The sequence below is a fragment of the Ambystoma mexicanum genome, chromosome 11 (genome assembly GCF_040938575.1).
Source record: "Ambystoma mexicanum isolate Mex_15411 chromosome 11, UKY_AmexF1_1, whole genome shotgun sequence".
Lineage (NCBI taxonomy): Eukaryota > Metazoa > Chordata > Amphibia > Caudata > Ambystomatidae > Ambystoma > Ambystoma mexicanum.
Window position 1 is genome coordinate 827,333,221 of NC_090934.1, and position 25,392 is coordinate 827,358,612.

At 43.8% G+C, this 25,392-nt stretch overlaps 1 protein-coding gene across 1 annotated transcript in view; it reads left to right on the top strand.

The window, feature by feature from the left end:
• The window catches only part of NCR3LG1 (natural killer cell cytotoxicity receptor 3 ligand 1), a 722,742-nt gene that overhangs the window by 509,615 nt on the left and 187,735 nt on the right, over positions 1-25,392 (top strand). The window lies entirely within an intron of this gene.

Below are 25,392 nucleotides of genomic sequence, written 5' to 3' on the forward strand. Positions count from 1 at the left end.
GCTTTAAAAACGGGCTGAACCCCTCACTTAGCAGATCATCTGAAGACTTTGCAAGGTGTAAGAAGGAGGACTCATTTGGACCCGAGCTGAAGGTGCAGTCTACCTGACAGCTTCCGACAGTGAAGAAAGGCTAGGAGTTCAAAGAGGGAAGCAAGATCCCTCCCCATAACATCTCCCATAGAACAGAGGGACATACCGGACTCAGAGGACCTGTCCAGCAGCTCCAGAACCAGACCCACCCAGCACACAGCGCGGCCTGCTTGGTTGTGACAGCAAGCTTCCTAGGTGGGACATGCCGGAGAGTCTCTGGACAAAGGACGAGGCCATTGCCTGCTAACATCCTCCTGAGCCTTGGCCTGTCTGCCTTGAAAAGACACAAGCCCTGTGAAGAAGGTAGGAGGAGTGCCACACAAGCATCATCCAGCGTCCATCTTTTTAAGGACAATTTTGAGACAGTCGACTCCTCGAACCTCATCCAGCTGCACCACTGACTGTTGTCATGCCACAGTCACCAGAGCCGTCTGGGATGCCTCGGCCAGCATTCCAGATCCACCAACCAGCACAGAGACATCGATTCTTGGCCCTGAGTCGCCGTGCCGGATAGCCTGCAGATGTCTGGACAGCCTAGCTTGCAGAAATGCCTTCCACCTGGTACCCGCAGCTGTCTACTGCCACTAACTCTGTCTCAAGGGTTGCGAAGCGCCCTGGAACCGCCTTGATGCTGTTGAGCACCAAGAACTTCTTCAGCACCAGGTACATTGTGGTTCAGCCCCGTTCGTCCTTCTCCGAAGGCCCTTAGAGACAGTTATGACCCTTTGCCCCTTTGATGCTGAAACCAAATAACCTTGAACAGTAAGACTGATTACGTTACCAACTACCCCCTGTCAGTATCCAGAATGCATCCCTTTCCTTTGTGAAACTGTCTGTCCTCTGTGTTCCTTTACAGTGTGGGTTGTAATTGTAGTGTGCTAGAACTGTCTGTTGTAGTAATAATAAAGTAGATATTTTTATACAACCTTGACTGGACAGTCCCTTTTATCATTCAGTATTTTTGTTGTGTTGCAACTAACCAAGGATACACAACCATGCAGAAATAACCCTGCTTTTCCATCCACATTAACAAAACTGGACAAGGAGGTCTTATAATTCACTTGTATTCCAATCTTTTCGGGTCTCTTCCATTGTATTAGAGGTGTGGGGTTGATTGATGGTTTAGAAACCGATATTCATCCCTGGACCACTGGTGCCCCAGAAGTTGATTTGTCACAGTGTGCATGGCTGGGCACCACAATATCTGGCTGAGAGGATCCTGGCATATGAACCCATATGCACTATTTGCTCTGCTCCTAAACATTTGCTGGTTATTCCTCCATCTTGATTGGTGCATCGAGGAGATATGTGCCTTTGGTCCTTTCTCCTCGACTCTTGAACTCTCGCACCATTTGCCTACACAAAATCGATGCTCTTCTTTTAATTCTTAATCCCTCAAAATTAACTTGATTCGTTTATACTGTGAGGAATTGCCATCTGGCAAGGGTGCAAAGCTCTGGCTTTTTTGATTTTCAGTACATAAAACGATGGGGGTGATTCCTTCTCCAAAGGGGTAATCTGCTAACCAGAACCCGTTTGTCACAGTTTCTGCCAAAAGCATAGTGTACTTGTGCCCTGATGCATCAGTAGCCGGATCTGAAGTACCCGCTCTGCTCATGGCATAAAGCAGGCCAATGGCCCCAAGATGCCAACTCAACCGCTACAGCGACAACAACCTCACTCCGGCACAAGGGCGACATTTAAGAATGTTCCATGTACCCAAAAATGCAATCATCATGAGTACCCCATGCTGGTGGCAGGGTAATCTCTAAGAATAAGCTATGCCCGAGTTTAGGCATAGTGCATGGCATTACTATTGACAATGGCTGCCACATCCGAATTGATATCACACGTGTCAGCTCCTTTGAATCAGCTCTGCTATGGAAGGGAATGTGTATTGGGGTCAGATGGGCAGATACTGCCACACGGCAGGACAGAAACCTTGAGGACCCAACCTCTCTTTGATTCTCTTTGTGTGGGCTGGTAACACCCTCTGCCAGAGACAGTTGCACAGCAGGCAGCTGTCCTGGGCCCAGACCTCAAAGGAAAACATCCATGCAGGAGGAGTAGCCTCACACCAGGGTGCTGCATCTCTAAAGGGATTTGTTGTCTCAGTAGGAGTGAAGTGGCAGGAGTAGAATATGCAGGAGTGCTTTGTATAAAGGACGAAGCCTGCCACCATCTTGATTCTCTCTGTCTCTCTTTCCCTTTACTGTCCCTTCCACTTCCTCTGGATCAAAGCACTTCGGGTGTGACATCAGCAGGGCAAAGTCCACTCCAGCCAGGGGCAGAGATTTGTCCACTAAAACAGGCTACCTTTGGACCAACCGACTGGGCACTTGTGCCTTTAAAAGAAGGTGTGTTGCGCCCCTTCAACAGAATTCCCTCAGTTCCTCGAGTATCCTTTAAGACTGAAAAGACATTCTGAAGATTCTCAACTGGACTTTCTTTGGGACACTCCGACTGTCCAAAGCCCTCTGCCGGAGGTCAAGAAGGTACAAGACAGAAGGAAGATCTGTCCCGTCCCCTAACCAATCCCAGGGTACATCGGGAGGGACCAGTTGTGTGGACCAGGACCAACCACTCTATAACAGATCTTCGAAGGGATTGTGTCCTCCGATGTATTCCTTATCTTGATAGATCATCTCCAGCTTGCTGGCCTTGGAATTTTTTTTTTTAGTAGAGGGCGCTGCACGTCAACGTCTCCCGAGCCGATGTCCCTCGACAGCCTCCGTATCGGCGCTGATGTCATCATGCGTATAAATAGACTCACGCAGCGTCCGTTGCTCAGTTTCGTTTTTCCGCGCTTCGTGGGCCTCGGAATCGCGTTGCTCAGTTCGTTAGTCAGATATATTCTTCATTATTCCTCAAGAATACCAACTCTTACTCGATGGCTTCCTCATCCGAACTGACGACTCCACGGTCCGGCTTTAAAAAATGTCGAGACTGTGGAAAGAAAATGTCATTGACAGATCCACACAGGATCTGTTTGTGGTGCCTGGGATCGGAGCACAAATGTTCGGAGTGCGACGACTGCATGTCCATGACGGCGAAAGCCTTGAAGGAGCATAAGGGGAAGCTTGAGAGAGGTAAGACAGTTAAAACTCCTTCGAAAGTTTCCTCGGCAGAGTCGAGACATTCGTCTCCTCACCGACACAGGAAACATTCTCGTTCTAGGTCTCGAAGCAGTTCCCACCACTCTTCGAGATCCAAGCATTCGAGTAAGAGACGTTGAAGATCCCCTTGCTCGTCTCCTTCTGTTTATCCGGAAAGAGTCACCTGCCCCACAAAACATAGCTCTCAGGCTGAGTGGGAGGAATTCCATAAAAGGATGCTTAGCGTCTTCGAGAAAGTGGCCTCGGCCCCCTTGAAGACAGCTGAGGGTGATACCTTGGGTGAAAGACCCAAAAAATCGAAACGCCGCAAGTCGTTGCACCCGCGAAAGAAACTACTCGAGGGCATCACAAACCCTCGAGCAAATGCACCGTGCCATCGATGCCATCGTCGAAAGCCCCTTCAACGCACAAATCTGCGTCATCAACGCCATTATCGAAGGGCTCATCGACGCATAGGTCGATCGGATCGACGCCATCTTCGACGCCGACGTCAACGCCGAAAAAAAGAACAAACCCATGGCCGTCACTACCTCACAGCCAGTGGTCATACCCAGGGCCTCTAACACGACTTCGAGAATGTCATCGACAACCTCAAGTAGGATTCCGATTCTCTCGAGCTCTTCGAGGCATCTTCCGATCTTCTCAACGCCTTTTTCGGTGTCTTCGAAGCCTTTATTGTCCGTGTCGACGACGTCGACGTTTTCTCAACCGATTACGACAAATTTGGCCCCTTCTGCTCTGAAAATGGGATTTAAGCCATTTCCAAGGTCTGGTTATTTCAGACCTTTGTCTTCAATTTAGGAAGAAGGGGAAGATTCAGATCAAGAAAGACCCTTTGGGTTGCAGAGAACTACAACACCTGAAACAGAGGAATTTACCTCTGAGGAAAATAGGTTAAAGGACCTTTGAGAATCCTTACATGAGGCAAGTGGGTTAGATACTTCCCCAGAAATAGAATTTGCCAAACCAGACCCAGGAGAACATGCCGAGACCCCTTACAGAATTTTAATGGCAAGGATTATAGAATTCATGGGTTGGTCTACACATTCACCTGCATTCCAACAGGATGACCTTACTGACATTTTAGTTAAAGGCCCACAGGAGGATCCTGTGGTTCCATTTCACGCTGCATTACAAAGAAAAATATTGGCTAACTGGGAAACTCCTGAGGTTATCCCGGCGGTTAACAAGAAGTTATCAGCCAAATATAGGGTATCTGCTACTGACCCTGAATTTTTGTCTAAACATCCAACTCCCTGGAGTATGGTTGTTCAAGCAGCAACTGCATCAGGCAGTAGATCGGCATACCCTACTGTTCCACAGGACAGGGATGACAAAAGATACGACTCTATGGCTAAGAAAGTATTTTCTGCATGTAGCATGGCGTTAAAATCTATTAACGCTACTTGTACGCTCGCAAGGTTCAGCCATACACTTTGGGAGTGTGCTTCATCAGCGGCTGACTGCCTCCCAGAGGGAGAAGAAAGGGAAGCGTTTCTAAACATCATTAAGGATGGTAAAGATGCAATGTGCGAATCCCTTCAAACTGGCATTGATTCTGCTGACAGTATCAGTAGGGCCATGGCGGCAAGTACTACAACCCGCAGATTTGCGTGGTTGCAAAAGTCTGGATTTGCTTTAGATGTACAAGCCAGACTTTTAAATATGCCCTTTGACGGCTCTTCTTTGTTTGGTAAGAAGGCGGATGACAGCCTAGAAAAGTTACAGACATCCAAAGCAGCAGCAAAATCCCTGGGTGCTGCAATCCGTCAAACGCCATATTGCCCCTCAGGAACCTCTTGGAGAGGTAAGTCCTTTCGCTTTTATTCCGCATTCGGAAAAGGCAGAGGACAGTCGGTTCAAAGAGGCCAAAAAAGATTCACCCGAGGTGGACTGGGTAAAAATACAAAAGCCGCAGCAGCAGGTGCCTCTTTACCCTCGGCATCTGCATCAGCTGCCTCTAAATCACTCTGAGGACTCTCCTCACAAGACACCAGTAGGGGGCAGGCTAACTCAACATCTGACGGAATGGCAGGCTATTACGTCAGATGCTTGGGCATTGGAGACAGTTGCCCAGGTTACTGCCTGCCTTTTCTACGCATTCCTCAGAGTCATCCACCGGGGAACAGCTCTCTGAAAGTTCCAGATCCGCCCCTCTTGCAGGAAATTGTAGACCTGCTGGAGAAAGGTGCCATAGAACCGGTACCTGTAGCGGAGAGGAACAAGGGCTGGTACTCCCCCTACTTCCTAATACCGAAGAAGGACGGATGACTGAGACCTATCTTGGACTTACGAGAATTGAACAAGTTCCTCAAGAAGGACAAGTTCACGATGGTAACTCTCTCTCAGATCCTTCAGGCCCTCCAGCTCCAGAACTAGCTGGTATCTCTGGACCTTCAGGATGCTTATTTCCATGTGCCAATCCATCTCAAACACAGGAAATACCTGAGGTTCGCAATTGGCGGCTCTCAATATCAATTTTGAGTTCTGCCATTTGGGCTGATGTCCGCCCCGAGGGTCTTCACCAAGCTAATGCCGGTAGTGGCTGCAAGTCTGAGGGAAAGGATTCACGTCCGTCTACCCCTACCTGGACGATTGGCTGATCAGAGCTGTACCTCCAGAACAAGCTCAGATCCAGCTAGATTATGTCTGCCACTTCCTTCACAAACTGGACTTCTCCCTCAATTTAAAGAAGTCACATATGATACCATCACAGAGACTCCAGTTAATTTGTGCGGTCCTGGACACTTCCCTGGGAAAAGCCTCGCCAGCAGTGGTGAGGGCTCAAGATATTCTGCAGATGGTCACCAAGTTTCAAAATGCCCAACGTCTCCCAGCCTTCGACTTTTTGAGGTTGCTAGGCCTCATGGCATCCTGCATCTTCCTTGTGCCAGAGGCTTGCCTGAGAATGAGATATCTTCAGTGGGCACTAAGAACTCAGTGGTCGCAATTCTCCTTCAGGTTCCGGACAAGGTGGCTCGAGACTTTCAGTGGTGGGCCTGTCAGGAGAACATTTTGAAAGGAGAACTGTTTTGGCAACCATGACCGGAGATAACAGTAGTCACAGATGCCTCACTCACGGGGTGGGGAGCCCATGCCAACGACTTGACCATCAGCGTTCGTTGGTCTCCATCGGAGTCCATACTACATATCATCCTGTTAGAGCTGTGAGCAATCAGACTAACGCTGAAGGCTTTTCTGCCATCTGTACAGGGGAAAAATGTCCTGATAATGACTGACAACACAGTGGCCATGCACTACTTCAACAAAAGAGGAGGCGTAGGATCACTGCCTCTATGCAGAGAGGCGATGCAGCTCTGGTTTTGGGCAATCCAAGAAGGAATCTCTCTATTGGCAGTTCACTTAGCCGGAGAGAAAAACTTGACGGCTGACGCTCTGAGCAGGCAGAGCACAGTCTGCCACGAGTGGGAACTAGCTCAGGAAGTCCTTCAACAGATCTTCACCCTTTGGGGAACCCCTCAACTGGATCTGTTCACCACCAGCATCAACAGGAAGTGCAATCAGTTTTGTTCAAGGGAATTTCCCCCGAGAGGAGCTCTAGGGGACGCGTTCGTAGTGGACTGGGAGTTTCCACTTCTGTATGCGTTTCCTCCAGTCCCTGTCTTTCCTCATATGATCAGGAGGTTGAGAAGGTTCCGGAAAGCCAGGATCCTAATTGCCCCGGACTGGCCCAAAAGAACGTGGTACCCGGACCTTCTGGACATGTCCATCTGCCCTCCAATTCGTCTTTCACTCAAGAAGAATCTTCTCTCGCAGAAGGGAGGTCAGTTTCTCCATCCAGACATCAGAACCCTCAACCTTCATGCTTGGTATCTGAAAGGTTGAGATACAAGGATTGGGACCTCCCAGATGACGTCATGGAGGTGTTGCTTTCGGCCAGAAGGCCAGCAACAAAGACTTTATACTGCTGCCGTTGGAAAAAAATTTGCAGCTGGTGTAGAGAAAAGAATATCGATCCCTTTTCATGTGGTACATCAACAGTGTTATCTTTTCTACTCTATTTGGCAAAATTTGGGCCTTCAGGTTGGCACTATCAAGGGCTATCTCGCAGCGCTATCGATCTTCAAGCGCACTGCAGAGGAACCATTGTATTTCAAGTTACCCTTAGTAATACAATTTCTGAAGGGATTTACCAATGTCTATCCTCCAAGACCATTCCAAGTTCCCTTATGGGACTTAAATTTAATCTTAAATGTCCTGATGGGTACTCCTTTTGAACCACTCCACTCTTGTTTGCTAAAATTTCTCCTCTAAAACTGTCTTATTAGTGGCATTGACATCTGCTAGGAGGGTGAGCGAATTACAAGCTCTATCTTGTAAACCACCTCATACAATTTTTCATAAAGACAAAGTTGTCCTACAAGTGAAGCCTAATTTCCTCCCAAAGGTGGTTTCTGAATTCCACATCACTCAGAAGATTACCTTACCTTCATTCTATCCCCCCCGCCCATCCGGGGAAAGAGGAAGAAAGGCTACATAGGCTGGACCCAAGGCGGGCTTTGAGCTTTTACATCAGCAGACATGCTAGAATTAGGCAAGCAGACCAACTGTTCGTATGTTACTCAGGGCACAAATTGGGATTACCGATAACAAAACAGACCATTTCCAGATGGATTATTTTAGCCATTCTGGAATATTACAAACTGGCAGGGAAGGAGCCTCCTCAAAATCTTAGGGCTCATTCAACCAGGGGTATCGCAGCCTCTTCGGCCCTCCAAAGAGGGCTACCGATTCGAGACATATGTGCGGCTGCCACATGGTCGTCTGCACATACCTTCACAAAATTCTACAACCTGGATTCCTCCTCTAGCCAAGAGACTAGATTTGGCAAAGCTATGTTGCACTCTATTCATTCTTGAAGGGAAACATGGCAATTTTACTCCCACCTCCAGTTACATACCACTGCTATGGGAGTCTATCAAGATAAGGAATACGTCGGAGGACACAATCCCTTTGAAGAACAAGTTACTTCTTACCTGGTAACATTCTTTCGATGGGATGTTCCTCCGACGTATTCCTTATCGCCCCTCCCATCCATCCCCTCAGTAAAACTTCCCTTGTGGTTACAGCTTACGCTCCTTCAGGGTCAATAACCAATTCATGTAAAGCAACTGTTAAACGTCAAAACGGAACTGAGCAACGGACGCTGCGCAAGTCTATTTATACGCATGATGACGTCGGCGCCGATACAGAGGCGCTCGAGGGACGTCGACGCGCAGCGCCCTCTACTGAAAAAAAAATTCCGAGGCCAGCAAGCTGGAGATGATCTATCAAGATAAGGAATACGTCGGAGGAACATCCCATCGAAAGAACGTTACCAGGTAAGAAGTAACTTGTTCTTCTGTGCCAGAAGAGCAGACCATGAAGCATCCAGTCCTTGAGTCCTTGTGAAGGCCTCACAGCAACCGGAGCACCAACCCAGATGATGTGTCAGTCCACCAAGAACTATATCCAGGTACTGTGACACTGAACTGCCCCCATGGTCCATTTGGGTCTTAGAGACTGGTTAGGTCATGATTGCTCCTGTTTGCACCCCAATATCCTTTTCATGGTAGTTCCTTACCTAACACCTCTGGAATAACCTTCATATCGCTACTTTCTCCAGTGTGTTGCATCTTCTCTGTTCTTTTCTTTGGGGTGGGTTTTTATACATTATTGTTTTTTGTTCTATTTGTAGATGGTGTGTTTTATTAAAGTTTTTATATTTTTATAGAACCTAGATTGGACATACCCTTTATTGTGGACTGTGATACTGTGTTGTTTGGGTCACTACTGGATCACCTTCACACCCTTCTTGAGAGCATAGCCTTCCGTCTTCCCATGTTACCACAAAAGGCGAAGGAGGTATATCTCTTAGCTGTCCCTGTTTTACCTTTATGATCTAACTGGGTTTTGGTTTCTAGAAGCATGAAGGTTGAGTGGGCTATTTTACCCCTAATCTTCCTTGTACTCCTGCGAAGCGGAATCTAGTTCATCACATATACTAGTATAATTTTATTGATCTTATCATTTGATTTTTCCTTTTGAATTTGTATCTAGTTAACATCTGTACCCAGATGCAGGTTATTCTGCTAGGTTTCTGTTCACTGTAAATAAAGATAGTTTCCTGGCTCGCATACAGTGGGGCAAATGGAAATATGTTGACCATTTTGTAACGGAGCAGTGTTTGCTGTTATCTCTGCCTGTCTAATCCTCGGTAATGGGTGCCAGCCATTTCAGCTTAGATGCACAAGATTTCCTTTGTCGGTCACATGTTTTCCCTTCACATGTTGGGGGTCCTGAACAGTAGTGCCTGACAGCTGTTGGTGAGAGATGAAACTGGAGTGTTGTCTTCTAACTTTCTTAATGTGAGCTGCGGTTATTGAAGGTCAGTTCCAAAAAACGATTCTGGTTTTTGAGCTATTCTAGAAAAACAGTAAATTCCATCTCGTAACCACTCCAAATTAACAGGACATCGCCAATGTATCTTTTCCACAGATTTCTTTTTTCTTTTTAGGGATTATATTCTGCAACTTTCTTACTTATCTCCAGGCTCTCCACATAGAGATTAGCCAAGCTGGGGGCCACTGTCGACTCCATAGCTGTCTCGTGAATTTTTTTAAATAGTTTGCAATTAAAAGAGAAATAATTCTCTGTTAACCCCATTTCTAAGCACCACATAATAAATGAGTTGTGCAAAGTTTGTCTTTCTCTATTTAAGCCGAAAACACAATTTCTGAACATGGAAAAGAAAGCAGGAGGCGATCAGAATGGTGCACAACTATAAATGGCGGCATAGTCAGCCTCTTTCAGGTTCATTCAGTGCAATATTACAGTGTGATGTGAATGTGCTTAGGCCAACATTTACTATCAGGCCGTATTATAGAAAATACATTTTCAAAGGTGCCTGACTTCCTGGACTGCCGGGCTTGTAATCCCCCGGTGTTACCAGGAAGTCAGGTGCCGGTAAATAATTACGGGTCTGGCGGCAACCTGCAGATAGCACCGGCACGGTTACCGCTGGACCAGTAATGAGGCCCATTAATGTCTATCCTTAATTACATCAGTAGTGTCTTGTACAAGTGATTCCATTTGTAAAACATAAGGTTTCAGATTTAAATCAGCAAACTTAGTTGTTCAAGTATGGGTTCACCAAAGTTTTATATATCTTTGGAAGCATATAGAATTTCAGAATGTAAGGTTTTTTCTTGAATAATTGTGCTTCTTGAATTGAAATCCACCCACTCTGGCATGCTTTATTAACCTTAGAACAAATTAGTTGTTTCAACCTATGTGTAGGATCATTGTCAATTTTCTGATAGTATGATGATAGTGTGATGTTTTGGTATTTACCGCCAATAACAGCAGATCTGAAATCAATTTCCTTTGGGTGGGCTGTACTGACCATTGTCTTAAAGTTACACCTTACCATAAAACAACTGATAAAAACTCGCTGCTTCTCTTCTCAAGCTTCCCTCCTAAGCACATTAAGGAGGATATCCCCTCCAGCCAATTTTTATGACTAAAAAGAAACATCTCTATTAAAGAATCTTTTCTTCATGAAGCTAAAATATTGAGTACTAAATTGGAAAACAGAGGGTACTCGAAAAAGGTTGTTAAAAAAGCATGTAAAAGAGCCAAGAATAATAACAGAGAGGCACTATTGAAATATGAAACGAAAGATATAAACGTAGACAAAATAATCTTTGTCAGCACTTTCTCTAATCTGTCCAATAGGAAAAGCTAAATGATCAGGACAAATTGTAAAATCTTATAAGGTGGTAAAAGTCCCATATAACCTCCACTGTTTAAGAGGCAAGAATTTGAAAAAATATCTAATGAAAAAAGATGTTAATCCCCAACTCGACCTCAACCTTCCCTCACTGAAATATGGGGTTTCATTACTTTTGTTGGCCATACTCCTTGTGACCATTGCAAATGTTGTGACCAGACGAGTATAAGCACACAGGTCGACATTGGTCTCACTAAACCCTGGCAGCAATAAATGTTCACTAATTGTAATTCAACAATAGTGATTTATGCTATTTGGTAAAAAAGGCCAACACAAGGATAACTGAACACAAAAGTTCTAGCAGGAAGAGAGTGTTAACTGCCTTCCTGGTGGAACATTGTATAAAAATAGGACACCAGTGTGTTGACTTCAAATGGACTATCCTTTTTATAATCAAACAAAAAGTTAATATCTATATGGATAAGAAAATACTGAAAAAGAACAACAGTTAATTTTTCTTACTAAAAGCAATACATTAGGCCTGAATGAATACATTGAATGGTACAAAGCCTTATGACTTGCACATTATGTCAACTATAATGGATTTTGTTCAGCAGTCATGCATGTGATTTGTAATTTTTAACTCCAGAACGTACTATTGCTCTGACAACGATTGGCGTATGATAAGTCAAACCACCAGCATTTTGGGGAAATTAATGTAGAGATTGCAATTTTGACAGAACATATTGTCACAAGTCTGGGCGGAGAGCACAGGGTAGAGGCTATCTCTCACGGTATGCACGTAGGTTAGGGGAGATTCCGGAGGCAATGCTAGCATATAACAGAAAAAGCGTACATACCAAGCTGTTAGTTGAAACAGGTATTCACAGGAACTGCAGGAGCAGAAGCAGGCTGTAAACAAATAGACAGAGAAAAAGCAAAGACAAACAAGTACACTGGGCAACACGGATTGATCAGAAATAAGGGTGTACTAGAATATGATAAGGGGTCTCCAGGGATCAAGGAAAGCCCTTGGGATAGGTACCAGCAGATTACTCTTAACAACAGTCTTACAGCAGCGTCATGACTTAGGCATGCCGAGGAAACTGTTGTACTCAGTGCAAGGGTAAAACCGAAGACCATATACTGTATGTATGTATGTATTTGATTTTTATATAGCGCCGGTAGCCCAAGGGCATCAGGGCGCTTGTACATAAAACACTGGTACTACAAGACGAACAACACGTATGATACGGACGAGGGTACAAATACTATTGCGTAACAAGGTCTCTAAGAAAAGTCCTACGTCCAAGATCTCATCTAAAAAGGTGTGTCTTCAGCATCTTCCTAAAAGCAGAGTGATTAACTTCGGACCTAAGGGATTCGGGAACGCTGTTCCACAGTTTAGGAGCCAGCACAAGAAAGGATCTGCCCAGCCCTGTTTTTAGCTTAAACCTGGGCGCATGCAGGAGGCATTTTCCACCCGAGGGTAGGTTTCTGCTGGGGTTGTAGGGCACTATGTGTGTTTTCAAGTATGCAGGTGCTGTGCCATAAAGGCACTTGTGTACCAGGCAGAGAGTTTTGAACTTGATGCGCTCTTCTACTCTGAGCCAGTGCAGAGCACGCCTCTCTTCAGTAACATGGTCTTTCCTTTTCAGATTTTTCACTAATCTGACCGCGTTGTTCTGGATCACCTGACAACTGGATAGATCCCTGGATGCGGCCCCCAACAACAGGGCGTTACCATAGTCGAGCCGTGAGAGAATAATGGCTCTGGCTATCGTTGCCCTGTTTACTTCATTAAGTAGTGGTTTGATTGCTTTCATAAGCCTGAGATAGTATGCAGAGTTTTTTTGGAGGAAGTTAATCTGGGCGTGAGAGTCGACGACTGAATCGACCATCATACCCAGAGTCTTCACCTTGGGAACCACCTGGATAATGGCGTTTTTAATTTGAAAAAAGCTGTACTCTGACCCTAGTTTTTCTAGGGGCAGAGTACTGAGGCAGGTACGACTTCAACGGACTAGGCGAAGGCAACAGATGTCTTTCCCTTATCTGATCTGAACGGAGCCCAATCCAGGGTCACACAGTAAAATGGATTCAAGTAGAGGCACGACAGTGGACCAAGATGTAATACAAGTAGAAAACAGCGTTGAAAGAAATAAACAGGTACAGGACAGGATAGAATACAGACACTAGAACTAAGGACTGAAGTCGTGAAATATCGTAGGCGAGGAACAAACAGGAAAACTTCAACAGACTGACTTTGAAAAAGAAAGAAAGAAAAGCAAGACAGAAAGATATCAGAAGCTAGAACAGGCAGGTTGCAAGGCAAGGAGCCCAGAGGAACAGGGCAGAAGGCAGAGGAGTGTGGCAGGGCTGCCAGGCAGGGAAGCCCAGAGGAGCGGTCAGAAAGCAGTGGAGTGTGGCAGGACTGCCAGGCGGGAAGCCCAGAGGAGCAGGGCGGAAGGCTGCTGAGTGCGGCAGCGTCGCCAGATGGGAAGCCCAGAGGAGTAGGGTGGAAGGCAATGGAGTGTGGCATAGCCGTCAGGTGGGTGCTCAGAGGAGCTGGGCAAAAGGCAAAGGAGCGCGGCAGAGCCGTCAGGCGGGAGCCCAGTGGAGCAGGCGGAAGGCAGCAGAGTGAGGCAGAGCCGTCAGGCGGGAGCCCAGAGGAGCAGGGCAAAAGACAGCAGCAGACTGGAGATGGAGCTGCAAGCATCAGCAGCAACAGGATTCAAAGGCCAAAAGAGGCTTTCCAGAAAAGGTCAAAAACTGGTAACAGGAGCACAAGAACAAACTCCCAGTGGAAGCAGTTGACTGACAACTGCTTCTGTTCAAAGTGAGCTTATAGCAGGCCAGCAGAGTGGAGCTGATTGCAGACTCTGGCAGCTCTGTTCAATTAAGCCCAGCCCTGGCTTCAGTAGGCTGCAGCAGGGGTTTCTAATTAAGGGCTCTCCAGCTCTCTGCAGCCTAGCCTGCAGCAGCTTGGAACAGGTGAATGCAATCAGGTCCTCTGCAGCTCTTAGTAGCTTGCTGCAAACAAATGTATTTAGTATGCCTTCTCCAGCCCTCTGCCTTTTGGAGAGCATACATGTCCCAGAATGCATCTGCTGGTTTAACCCAAAAGCCAGAATGGAACATGCAATTAGAGTGGTCCAAAACGGCAGGGGTAAAACAAGTAAATAAATGCAGAGGCAGTTTGCAGGTTTTAACATTGCAAGTGAGTCTCTGAATGTGTGCATGTAGCGGTGCTGGGTGACAGATGAGTAGGATCGTGACACATATATGCAGGTCAAAGCCTTAAATATTGTTTTTGTCTTCTCTCATGGGTTTGTATACACTGATATTAGTAAATACAAAGACCATAAACTATAGCATTTCATACGCAAGCCCTAATCATCACAAGGTTTGAAAACGGAGCAGTCACTTTGGTGGATGCTAATCACATACAGGGTCGGACTGGGGTAAAAAAATGGTTTTCAGGCACCAATAAAAAAGTGGCCCACAGTTGCAAATGGCAATTCATTCCTTTTGCGACAGACTGTTTGAGTAGTACCCAAGGGGGAGTTTTTTGATAAAAGGTAATACAAATTGTGCATTTTAGAGAATATTTATTATTCAGTAAAACTGGTCAAAAGTACTAGCCGCATGGTGAAGTAACTTATCAAACTGGCCAAAAAGTGGCTTTGCTATGACTAAAAAAACAGGCCCACACTAGCATTTAGTGTTTTTGGTTCGGGCATTGAACTATTGCCCTATATTGGCCGATTGCCTGATCACATAGGTTGACAGCGCAGTCTCTCACAATAATCTATGGCCGTACGTAGATGTGCCCACGTACAGTACTTAAAGCAGAAAGTCGTTCCGGCTCCTACAAAGACTGACAATTGTTTGGCGCTATTTAGAAGACCGATTTTCCCCACTGGTATTGATCGAGCTGAGGTAGACTTAAGACCATTTTTCCTTTTCACTCTGCTTTAATCGGCTTTGCATGATTATCATGACTCGAATTGTGATTTTAGAGACCTTTGATAAATTAGGTCTTGTTGCAGATAAATCTGCATCTCTTTCCAATCGTGTGCTTTTACTGGTTTGAGAGACACCAGAGATGATGGATCTAACACATGTGAGTGTTTATACATTTCTGTGACAGTGTTTTCATGAAGTACTTGATATGTGCTGCCACTGTTTTCACACTATTTGCCCAATACACATAGCCAATCATGCTTTTTGTGCACAGTTTTATAGGGGCCAGTCCAAATTATATGGATCCTATGACGCTAAAGAAAAGTCACTGAAAGAAAATGTACTAAACGAGGCGTTCTACAATCAGAGTAAGCTTTATAATATTAACCAAAATCTAATTCCAGCGACTCTACCGCCTTTTCAGATAACAGCATTCATTTCGCAGTTTCACACATTTTCTCTGCAGGTGGTCACAAGATTGGGTCAAATAGATGAAATTGAAGAATATTGACGTGTGTTGAGCCTTTTGGAGATATTTTTAAATTGCAAATTCTCGCTTATGAGATGGTTACAAAATTGGTTCACAAAAATGAAGTTGGACCATTTGGACGTGTCATGCCTCTTCTAGAGATATTTTTTAATTAATCTACCTAATTCATGGGATTTTGCATTTGTACAACGTATAGGACTCATCGCGAATGTGCTTTTGTTTCCCCTGAAGAAGTTCCTTTAATTTTCTCACGTTGGGTATAATGTATTGTGAAAATTAGTTACACATTTTAGGATTAATTACCTACTTGAAGTGGCAATCACTGGTTCTATTTGATGTGATACTGTATAGGTCACTGATTTAACTCTGTTCATATCAAAAACTACCTTAGTCTGATGACGTCTTTTACACCTCAAGAGGCAAGAGGTTTATCTGATTGATGAATGCTTATCATGTATATTGAATGACTGTCTGATGTTTTTCATCTGCTGTTATGAATTCAAGTCTGTAGTTGCACAAGTCACTTTTGGCTCTCCTTGCACTCTTTATCACAATTTAAGTCACTTTTGTATGTATTTTAATACTTTTAACTTTTGTATTTTTGCTTAATAAAGACATCTGATGAATAAGTTAGTACTTGAAAAGGATTTCATGGTTGTGATTGTGGGTTAAAATATTGTCCCTGAATGTCGGAAATAAAAAAAAAAAACAGGCCAGGCCAGTATTTAAGAGTGAAGCTGACCGGTGCTACCCATTGGAAAAAGCAGGCCAGTTCCAAAGCACTTCTTTTCTGACTTATAGCCTAGGACATGAACAGAAATGGCCCTCTTTCAACTTTAACAAAAGGAACAGGCGCTCGAGTGAATGAAAATGTGCCGGAAACCTAAAACTGCTAGATGTGCCCAATGCATGGCAAAAGACATCTGTGGCTGAAAATGCTGTTTTCATAAAATATGAAAAGCTACACTTTCTACTTAAAGAGACAGATAGCAGCTTGTACAATATCTTTATGCAACATGAGACTGTGATTCAAGAATCCAGGTGAAACCGAGTCTATGACACTTCACACAAGGGAAAAGGGCATTTATTTTTAAAAGCCAAAATTACATTTAGTGGAAAGGCTTATTTCATTTTTCATAATTGAACACTGGTGCTCTCTGTTAACTGGCCTGTTCGGTAGAATTCTTTTTTTCCTTCTTTTTATAAGATCTTTTATTAGCTTTCCAACAAAATATAACTCCATCACATAGGTTTCAAAGAATTACACTAACAGAAGCCAATACAGTAATGACATTGTAACAATAACACTATGAATCTATATCTAAAATCCCAGTATACCCTCACCTAAATATATCAATACATTATCATCCTATACAAATAACAAAAAGAAAGCAATTTGTTCGGTAGAATTCTGAATGTACCTCAGGGTTAATATTGTGGAAGCAAAAACTATATGTTATAAACAACAGGTTTAAATATAATTTACTATGCAACTGTGTAAGCACAATGCAGTGCAAAATGTAAAAAACATTGATTGATCTAAAGCTTTACTTTGAGAAGCATGGATGCAGAGGGGCATTTCCACTGAAACTAAACTGTGACCCATGCCCCATATAAAGTGTGATTAGTTCTGAACAAAGACCCTTTGAATTCTGAACTGCAGGCTTTTTGGAGCTGGGACTACCAAGAAGAATTTCTGGTTGTCAATTAGTTGCTGATAACCGGTCCAACAGAAGTGACCTAGGATCAGGCCTTCCTATAAAATGTACATTACACCTGAAAAAGAGTCCTATGAAGCACTTGAGGAGAGCTAGAATCAACATTGGATAAAAGCCACATGCCCTGTAAGTGTATTTGGGAATCAAAACCTAAGGAAAAGGTGGGGGCTAGGAAAGTGAGTGAGGCTTGTGAGGCAGGGGTTTAATTGACAGAAGAATACATTTGGTTGCATAAAGAGTGAATCGTATATGCCACATAGCTCATTCCAGACTTTTATTAAAGGTGACAGAAATCTCCTTTTAACCATGCTAAAATGATTTTTATGTGATAAACACAACAGAAGTTATTAAGACAAATTTGATTCAGACCTTCTCATGATTCCGAGAGATTTGAAAGTTAGTGTGAGAGTGAAGGACAAAATTAACGTTTGTATGATGAAGTGTCATATTTTTCACTAGTACGGTCTATGAGGAAATCAAGAAAAATGGGAACTCCGCTCAGGAAGGGCGATTTGAAGTAAAATAAGCATGGTCTGATTCGCTCTAAAATATATAACTCATATAATGAAAAAACTTTGTTAAGGGGATATCATGGTTAAGTTGCACTAATAAAAACCTTTGAAATTCACTAAAAAAACTTTGTTAAAGGGACGTTATGGTTATGTTGGATTAATACAAACCTATGAAATTCAAAGAAAAAACTTTGTTAAAGGGACGTTATTGTTTCAAGTAAAATCGAAACCCCACAGAAATTCGCCAGTTATGGTAAGCTAAACAACCATAACTCGCGCCACCACCGTGCACTGCTAAGACTAACACCCAGGACATCAAAGATGACATCACAAACTTACCATAACTGCGAATTTCTGGGATTTTCTGATTTTACTTGAAACCATAACAAAGTTCTTTCTTTGAATTTCATAGGTTTTTATTAGTCCAACATAACCATAACGTCCCTTTAACAAAGTTTTTTCAGTGAATTTCAGAGGTTTTTATTAGTGCAACTTAACCATAACGTCCCCTTAACAAAGTTTTTTCATTGAATTTCATAGGTTTTTATTAGTGCAACTTAACCGTAACGTCCCTTTAGCAACGTTTTTTCATTGAATTTCATAGGTTTTTATTAGTCTGACTTAACCATAATGCCCCTTTAACAAAGTTTTTTCAGTGAATTTCATAGGTTTTTATTAGTGCAACTTAACCATAACGTCCCTTTAAGAAAGTTTTTTCATTGAATTTCATAGGTTTTTATTAGTGCAACTTAACCATAACGCCCCTCTAACAAAGTTTTTTCAGTGAATTTCATGGGTTTTTACCAGTGCATGCTATTTTCCTAAAACTTACTAATATCATACTTACCCAATATAGAAATATTTGTGTTCCATTTAAAAAGTGTCACCTTAAAACTCTGCCATTTCCCACCTTCTGGAATCATTTTTAACACTTCTATACACTTTTTGCAACTAATTCAACTAGTTTTGCATCTGTAGCCGTCTACGAACATCTGACTTCATAGCGGACCTTCCGGACAGTGCCACATGACCATATGCTGGCACGCGGCATGATGACGTGTCCGAGGACCCTTCCGCACTTCACGATAAGATCTCTGCTTTTCGGACAGTTCAGAACTGCATTTTCTACTGATCTAGGAACTTTCAACTTCAAAATTTCCCCTGCACAGCTCCAACACATATTCCTACTCATTATCCATTAACAATCCAGTACACAGTACATACTTTTAGCAAAACTGCTATTTATCTTAAAATGGCATCAGCTAATGCCATCCCTCCTCCCCAAGTGCCACCACCACTGCTGTGATCAAGGAGCATGAGAAACACTGCCCACTACCATAGAAATAGCACAGGTGCAACATTTTCCCTTGTCCACCTACCCCTCAATATTAGTGTTTGGTTCCTCTTCCCTCATTTCCCTCCCCACCTTTCGTTCTCAGATCTCCTGCCAAAAAAAATACATCCAAAAACAACAAAAGACATATTCCTTTAGGAACCACCTTTCACAGTTAAAAAATAGAACTAAAAAAAAATGTATATACTCCATCTACTTTATATTTCTCAGTAAAGTACAGACTCAATATGATTTTCCAACATTTCCATTTGCATTTTGTGTTATGCTAATGGGAATATTGTGGCGTTCATCCTCCGTTCCAGGGACTAAAACGGTGGATACCGGCCCAGCAGCCCAAGTTATCTGCCCAAGCAAAGCGAGGGTGGATACCAAAAGATCTCTGGACCATTATCCCCCCATTCCAGCCCCTGAAATGGGGGATGAAGGCCAAAGAGGATGTTTCTTCCTACACCGGGACGCCTGTGGCGTCCTGGTGTAGGAAGGAAAATCCTTTTCCAAGATGGCCACCATGGAAAGGGAAGGCGAGGGTTCCATACAGGGCCCCTCTTCGCTTTCCATGACAGCCTGCAGAAGGCAAAAAGAGAACCCTATGCCCATATTACCACAAGCACATTTTTCTTCCCTTTCAGATCTATCCTAATTTCGAATAACTTTACCACAAAGCCAGTCCCAGGTGGACATGGCCACTTTAATCCTATGTTTTGTCCCTTGTGGTCATGGCCAGTAGCCGGATTGTCCGGATCATGACCTTATTCCATGACCTGGACAATCTGGCCACTGCCCATGGCCACAGGCTACCCCACAGTCACTAAAGATATACCGCTATTTTCTGTAGCTACATTATGACACTTGTCAAATAATAAAACACTGGCACATTTGCAAAACCATGCTTGTAGGTCCTTGCCAATGCTCCTTACGCAAGTTTGCTGGAAATCCACCCATGTTTTATTTTTTCAAAAGTGTCAAATGTATGCACATACAATCGTCATATAACCTAGCCCCCACTTGACAAAATCCATTCAGATTTTACGAAAACATCTATATCTAGATCTATAATCTTTTTGCAAACCTTTGTGTAGATTTGTCAAATGGCACCACATTTATAAGTCTTTACAATATTTTGGGACCCCCCCTCTAATTTTGCTTCCTCTTGACAGAATCCCACCAAACTTTGCAAAAACATGTATATCTTGATCTATTATCAGTTTGCCAAATGAAGTGTAGATTCATCAAATGGCACCTCATTTATAAGCCTTTACATTATTTTGGGACCCCCCCTCTAATTTTGCCCCCTCTTCTCATCATCCCACCAAACTTCAGAAAAGCATTCATATCGAAATGTATTATCAGTTTCCCAAATAAAGTGTAGATTTGTCAAATGGCAACTCATTTATAAGCCTTTACATTATTTTGGGACCCCCCCTCTAATTTTGCCCCCTCATGACAGAATCCCGCCAAACTCTGCACACTCAGAATCAGCTCCAAAATATACATGCCAAATTCCATGCAGTTCCATTAAGTGGCGCCAAAGTTATAAGCCATCCAAGAACTGTATTTCACCAACCCTGTAATGCCGAGGTGTTCACAAACTTTACAGTACTGTTTGCAAACATCCAAACTGTTTGCAGACTTTCGCGGCAAAAAAGACCCATATTTTTTTGCTTCTTGCCGCCATATCCCATCCCATCCACATCACCCCTCACCTCCCCAGAGATTATTTGATAAGTTTGACAAGTGCAATGTTGTGTTTTTTAATATGTTTTTACCGCTATGTCGGCGGACAGAGGCAAAGTCCGCAAATTCAAGATGGCGGGCGTTTCCAAAAATCTGACGCACTTCACGCTCTTCACCATCCAATCAGCGAACATGTTGCATGTCTGCGGTCATGATGCAAGCTGATTAACCAATCAGTGTCCTGTCCGCGGAGCGAACAGGTAAGTGTGTCTGCGGAGCAGACATAGATATATCACATTTTTTGTGGTCTACTTTTTGGTCGTTTTAAAAAAAACTACTGGACAGATTTTCACCAAATTTACAAAAGTACGCTTTTGGGACCAAGTCGCTGCTCCTGCCGCAAATCTGGTGAAAATACGTCCAGCGGTTTGGGCTGTAGGCGTGGGTAAAGTTTTTTCCCCATTCAGTCTATGGGAAAAAAGACATTTTGGGACCCTCCCCCTACAACTTTGCCCCCCCTGGACCAAACCTCACCAAACTTTGCGAAAATATTCAGAGTGGGCGATATACCATTTTGCAAGGTTTGGCGAGGATTCGTCCAGGGGGATCGAAGTTATAAGAGGCCCAAAAAGTGCTCTTCCTATGGGTTTAGCAATTTAACCATAACTACACGGCCACTATCATAGGGTTATTTGAAAGACCCAGGGAGTTATTACAGTATGAGATTTTTCAGAACAAAAGATGCAGGAATCCTTGTCAATTTGAAATAATGTATCTATTCCCCTCCCTCAGCCTACATCATACATATCTCCCGACTTCTGGTCCTATCAGGAGCCAGTGGGCATTTTGGTGGGAGGTGAAGGGAACGTGCTAGCCAATCTTGACCGTGGGAAACATGACAAAGTTGCTGTGTCACTAGCCATAGAAAAGGACAGGTTTGCATCAGAACTGGACTTTTTGTTAATTATTCTGTGAGAGAGCTGTTGCTGGCCCTTTGGGAGGAACAACTAGCAGAGAGGCCTCAATCCTTGCATTGGAGATAGTGGCTGGTACATAGAGGAGCTAGCTGGGAGCCAAACCAGAGGAGCAGGAGGAGTCTGGGTGCAGGAGAAAATCCCTGACTGGAAGTCCTTGACCAGACCTCTGCTGGTCCTCAGAGAAGCCCTGCTGTTTTCCCTGACCAAAGCATCCCAGGTAAGAGGATATCCCAAAAGTCATCAATTGTGGGTTGGAGCTACCTGACTTATTCCTTTCCATTGGTGGGTAGAGGAGGGTGAAACTGGATAGGCCCTTCGCACAAATTAGTAAATCTCACTCAAACTTATTTCCCCATAGAAAACCACCCTCTCTGTTGAAATTGCATTGTGTTGGGAGCAGCCATCCTTAAACCTTTACATTAAAGTGTGAGGAGGGCGGAACTGTGTAGACCCTTAGCACATTTGATTAAAGTAAAACAATGAAGTCCCATATAGTAAGTCACGGGATGAGGGTTGTTAGAATTCGAAACTAACAATAGCTCAGGCCCAGTGTGTTAGAGCTGGTATAGCCCATAAAGACCTGGTTGACTGTCTCTGAAATCCTTGACTTCCACATAGAAAAGGGGCGGGGTCCATAATCCCAAAAGGAAGTAATCCACAAAACAGCACCTTTCAAGTCAGTGTGGAGGGTGCAAACAACAAGATTCTTCATTCATTTAAAAAAAGAATTACAAAGTATTGCTCTCATCTGTATGTGTGTTGAAAAACGCAATTTCCCATTCCTTTTAAATCAGAATTACAAAGTATTGCATCTCATCTGTCTGTGGGTACAAAAACGAAATTTCCCTTTTGATTCCCATTTTTCTCTGACCCCAAGTTATCAAGTCAAGTATTTCATTTACAAGTGTGTAGGAAAAACAATGTTCATTTGAGTTCCTTTTTCCCAACTTTGCCTTTTAAATAGCAAGCCCAAAACGATTTTTCCCATTGAATTCCTTTCCCAAACAGCACCTTTTTAAATTAGCAGCAAAACAATGTTTCCATTGCGCTTACACTCCTTACACCTTGCCTTTCAATCAAAGGGATCATATTTAATTGAAGCCTGTTAGGGAGAATTCTCTGTTTAGGCTGAATTTCCTAACCTAGTGAGTCCCCCAGCAGCTTTGCTGGATTTCTGGAGTTTGTTTTTTTCTCCTGCCAAGAGTGAGACTCTTTTCCTCACACTCTTGGACATGATTTGAGGGGTTCCTTTGACTGTTGATGTGTTTTATGGGCTATGGGGTTGTTTACTCCATAGGGTCTCATATGTTTTTACTATGTGTGTTACACAGCACCCTCAGTGCAGTGACACAGGGGTGTCATAGTGACACCCCACCATAGACTCCATAACCTGGGACTGACTACTGTCTCCCAGGGCATGTAAAGTCACTATTGGCTTTACTAGTCCCAAATTATGAACAGAAACCAGTACAAACCATCCTATTGTGGACGTACTGGTCGGGGCAATTCGATTGCCCTGGGGTCTGTTATTCGAGGGGGCACGTCTCCGTCCCCCCTGATCGAGTTTTGGCTGGTGGCAGTGGATACTACTTTTTATATTCCACCGCAAATATATCTCTATGGGATTTTCCCATTGTTCGAGGCTGCCAACTTTAATTATTTAATTCCTATAGCCTCGAACATACCGCCGGATTATTTATTTAATATTAATTCACAGGTTGGTATTTTTTTGCCAGAACTCGATTCTAAAATGGCGTTTGTGTTCTCTTCTGTGACTCCAACCCAAGTCGAGGCCTTTGTTCCACTTTTTGGTGGGCTTCTCAACAGAAGCGTCCAAAAGTGGTGCCACTCTGTCTGGGTACCACAGGAGGTGTAGGAGGGGGTTTAGGCACCCTGGACTGAGTTGCCTTGGCAACTCAAGCCAGACTCTTGTGTGATTGGCCCAAGTGGTGAGCCGACTAGCTCATCACTTAGCATGTTTGATTGACAGCTAGGCTGAATGAATGGGGGTTTCTTGCATAAAAGCAGGGCTGTTGGGACTGGAACTTCAGAAGTCGCCACAGGACCTGAAAAATCCAAAGAGGGAGAAGCTGAGCCGACCTGCAACGACGGCACCACCGGTGGAGCCCTGCTGAACCGTCTCACCACTTCCCGACGACAGAGGAGATTTTCTTGCCTGGAGAGTCTCTTCCCCTTGAGCTGGTGGGGACAACCAGTTCGCTTTTCTTTTCGCCTACCAGGACGTCTAGTGGTCGAATTGCCGGTGCCAAGCACCCCGGCAACCGGATAGCCACTTACCACTGAACCGCGAATAAAAGGACCGCTCCTTTGAATCGAGAAACTGCGCAGCTGGTTTCTTCCCTGGCAGCACAACAACCTCCTGCTTTTCTCCCTGACGAGATCTTCTTTTCTGCCGGACGAAGCACCGACTCGCCACCGCTGCCAGGAACAACTGCCCCCGCTGGAGTGTTCTCACCATTTCAAGGTACTGTGTCCGCCTGGCCTCCCTTTCTATAGATTGCTACAAGGTGACAGTAAATCCTTAACCTTCTAGACTGGGCTGGTCTCTTGACCATCTAACTGGTCCCTTTCTTTTGGTCCAACTCCTTTCTGAACCTTTTTCAAGACTCTTGTGCACTTTTCAACCATGTGACCTTGGACACATTTCGTTCGGATCCTCCTAAAGTGGATCCGGCTTCTGGAACTCTAACTTCACGGTTTTATTCTGCCTTCCTCTCTTGCTGGGTTCTTTTGAAAGTGTTGGGATCTGTTTCAATTTATGCTCTGCCTTTCTCTCCCTTTTAACCGAATTATTAGAGTGCCATTTGCGTTAAGCGCTCACCGCTGTCTGAAAATAAGTGGTGCTTTACTTAAGACTTGTCTAATATTCTCAAAAGGGGATGTATATACTTTAGTAACTGTGTTTTTGAACTTGCTTGATATTAGTGCAAGCATGTTTTTATAGATGTGTTTTGAAATAAATAATTATATATCTTTTACACCAAAGCTCTGGTCAGTGTTTGCTTGTTCTACTGTATTTACCTGCTCTATTGTGTATGCTCTCTATACTGCCTAACTCTTCTTGAGAGAAGTCTGACTACTCAGCCACAGCTACCAGGTAAATCTGGGAGGTGCAGACTGCTACCAATCGGGTTTAATGCTAACTCCTGTGGTCTTAAACATTTTGCAGTGGTCCCTGAGGGAACTGCACAGGTTTCTGCCTAACAAAGCCTTGAGGGGGATGGGGGTGTTTGCTGGGAGAAAGGTGTTGTTTCAAATTAAGTCAGTTCTGTGGATTTTGTATTGTATTGCAACTGTTTTTCATTGGTTATATCGAAATTCAATCTGGTGTAAGTTGTTATTGCTTGTTTCAAAATTTCACTTTTGTTGTTTATACATAACCGAGTCATAGTTGTGATTTTGGCTGTTGCCACAGCATTGGTGGCTGATGTTATTCTGTTTGACAAATCTTGATTCAATAAATTAATAAAAATATATTCTTACTACACACCGGCCTGGTTCCTTGTCCATTAGTGACACATGGTATTTGTTGGGGTTGGGGGCCTCACCAAAGTGAACTTGAATAAACAGTGCGTTGTTGTGCGCAACCTTGCTTGGGAGGAAAGGAACTTCCTGAATTGAGTGTGACCGCCTAATAAACCGTGACATGAGCCATCTCCCCACCTGCAATGATACATGTGAAGGCATCTTTTGTTGCATAACTGATACAAGACTTGGGGAAGCCTTCACATTTTGTTCCCTA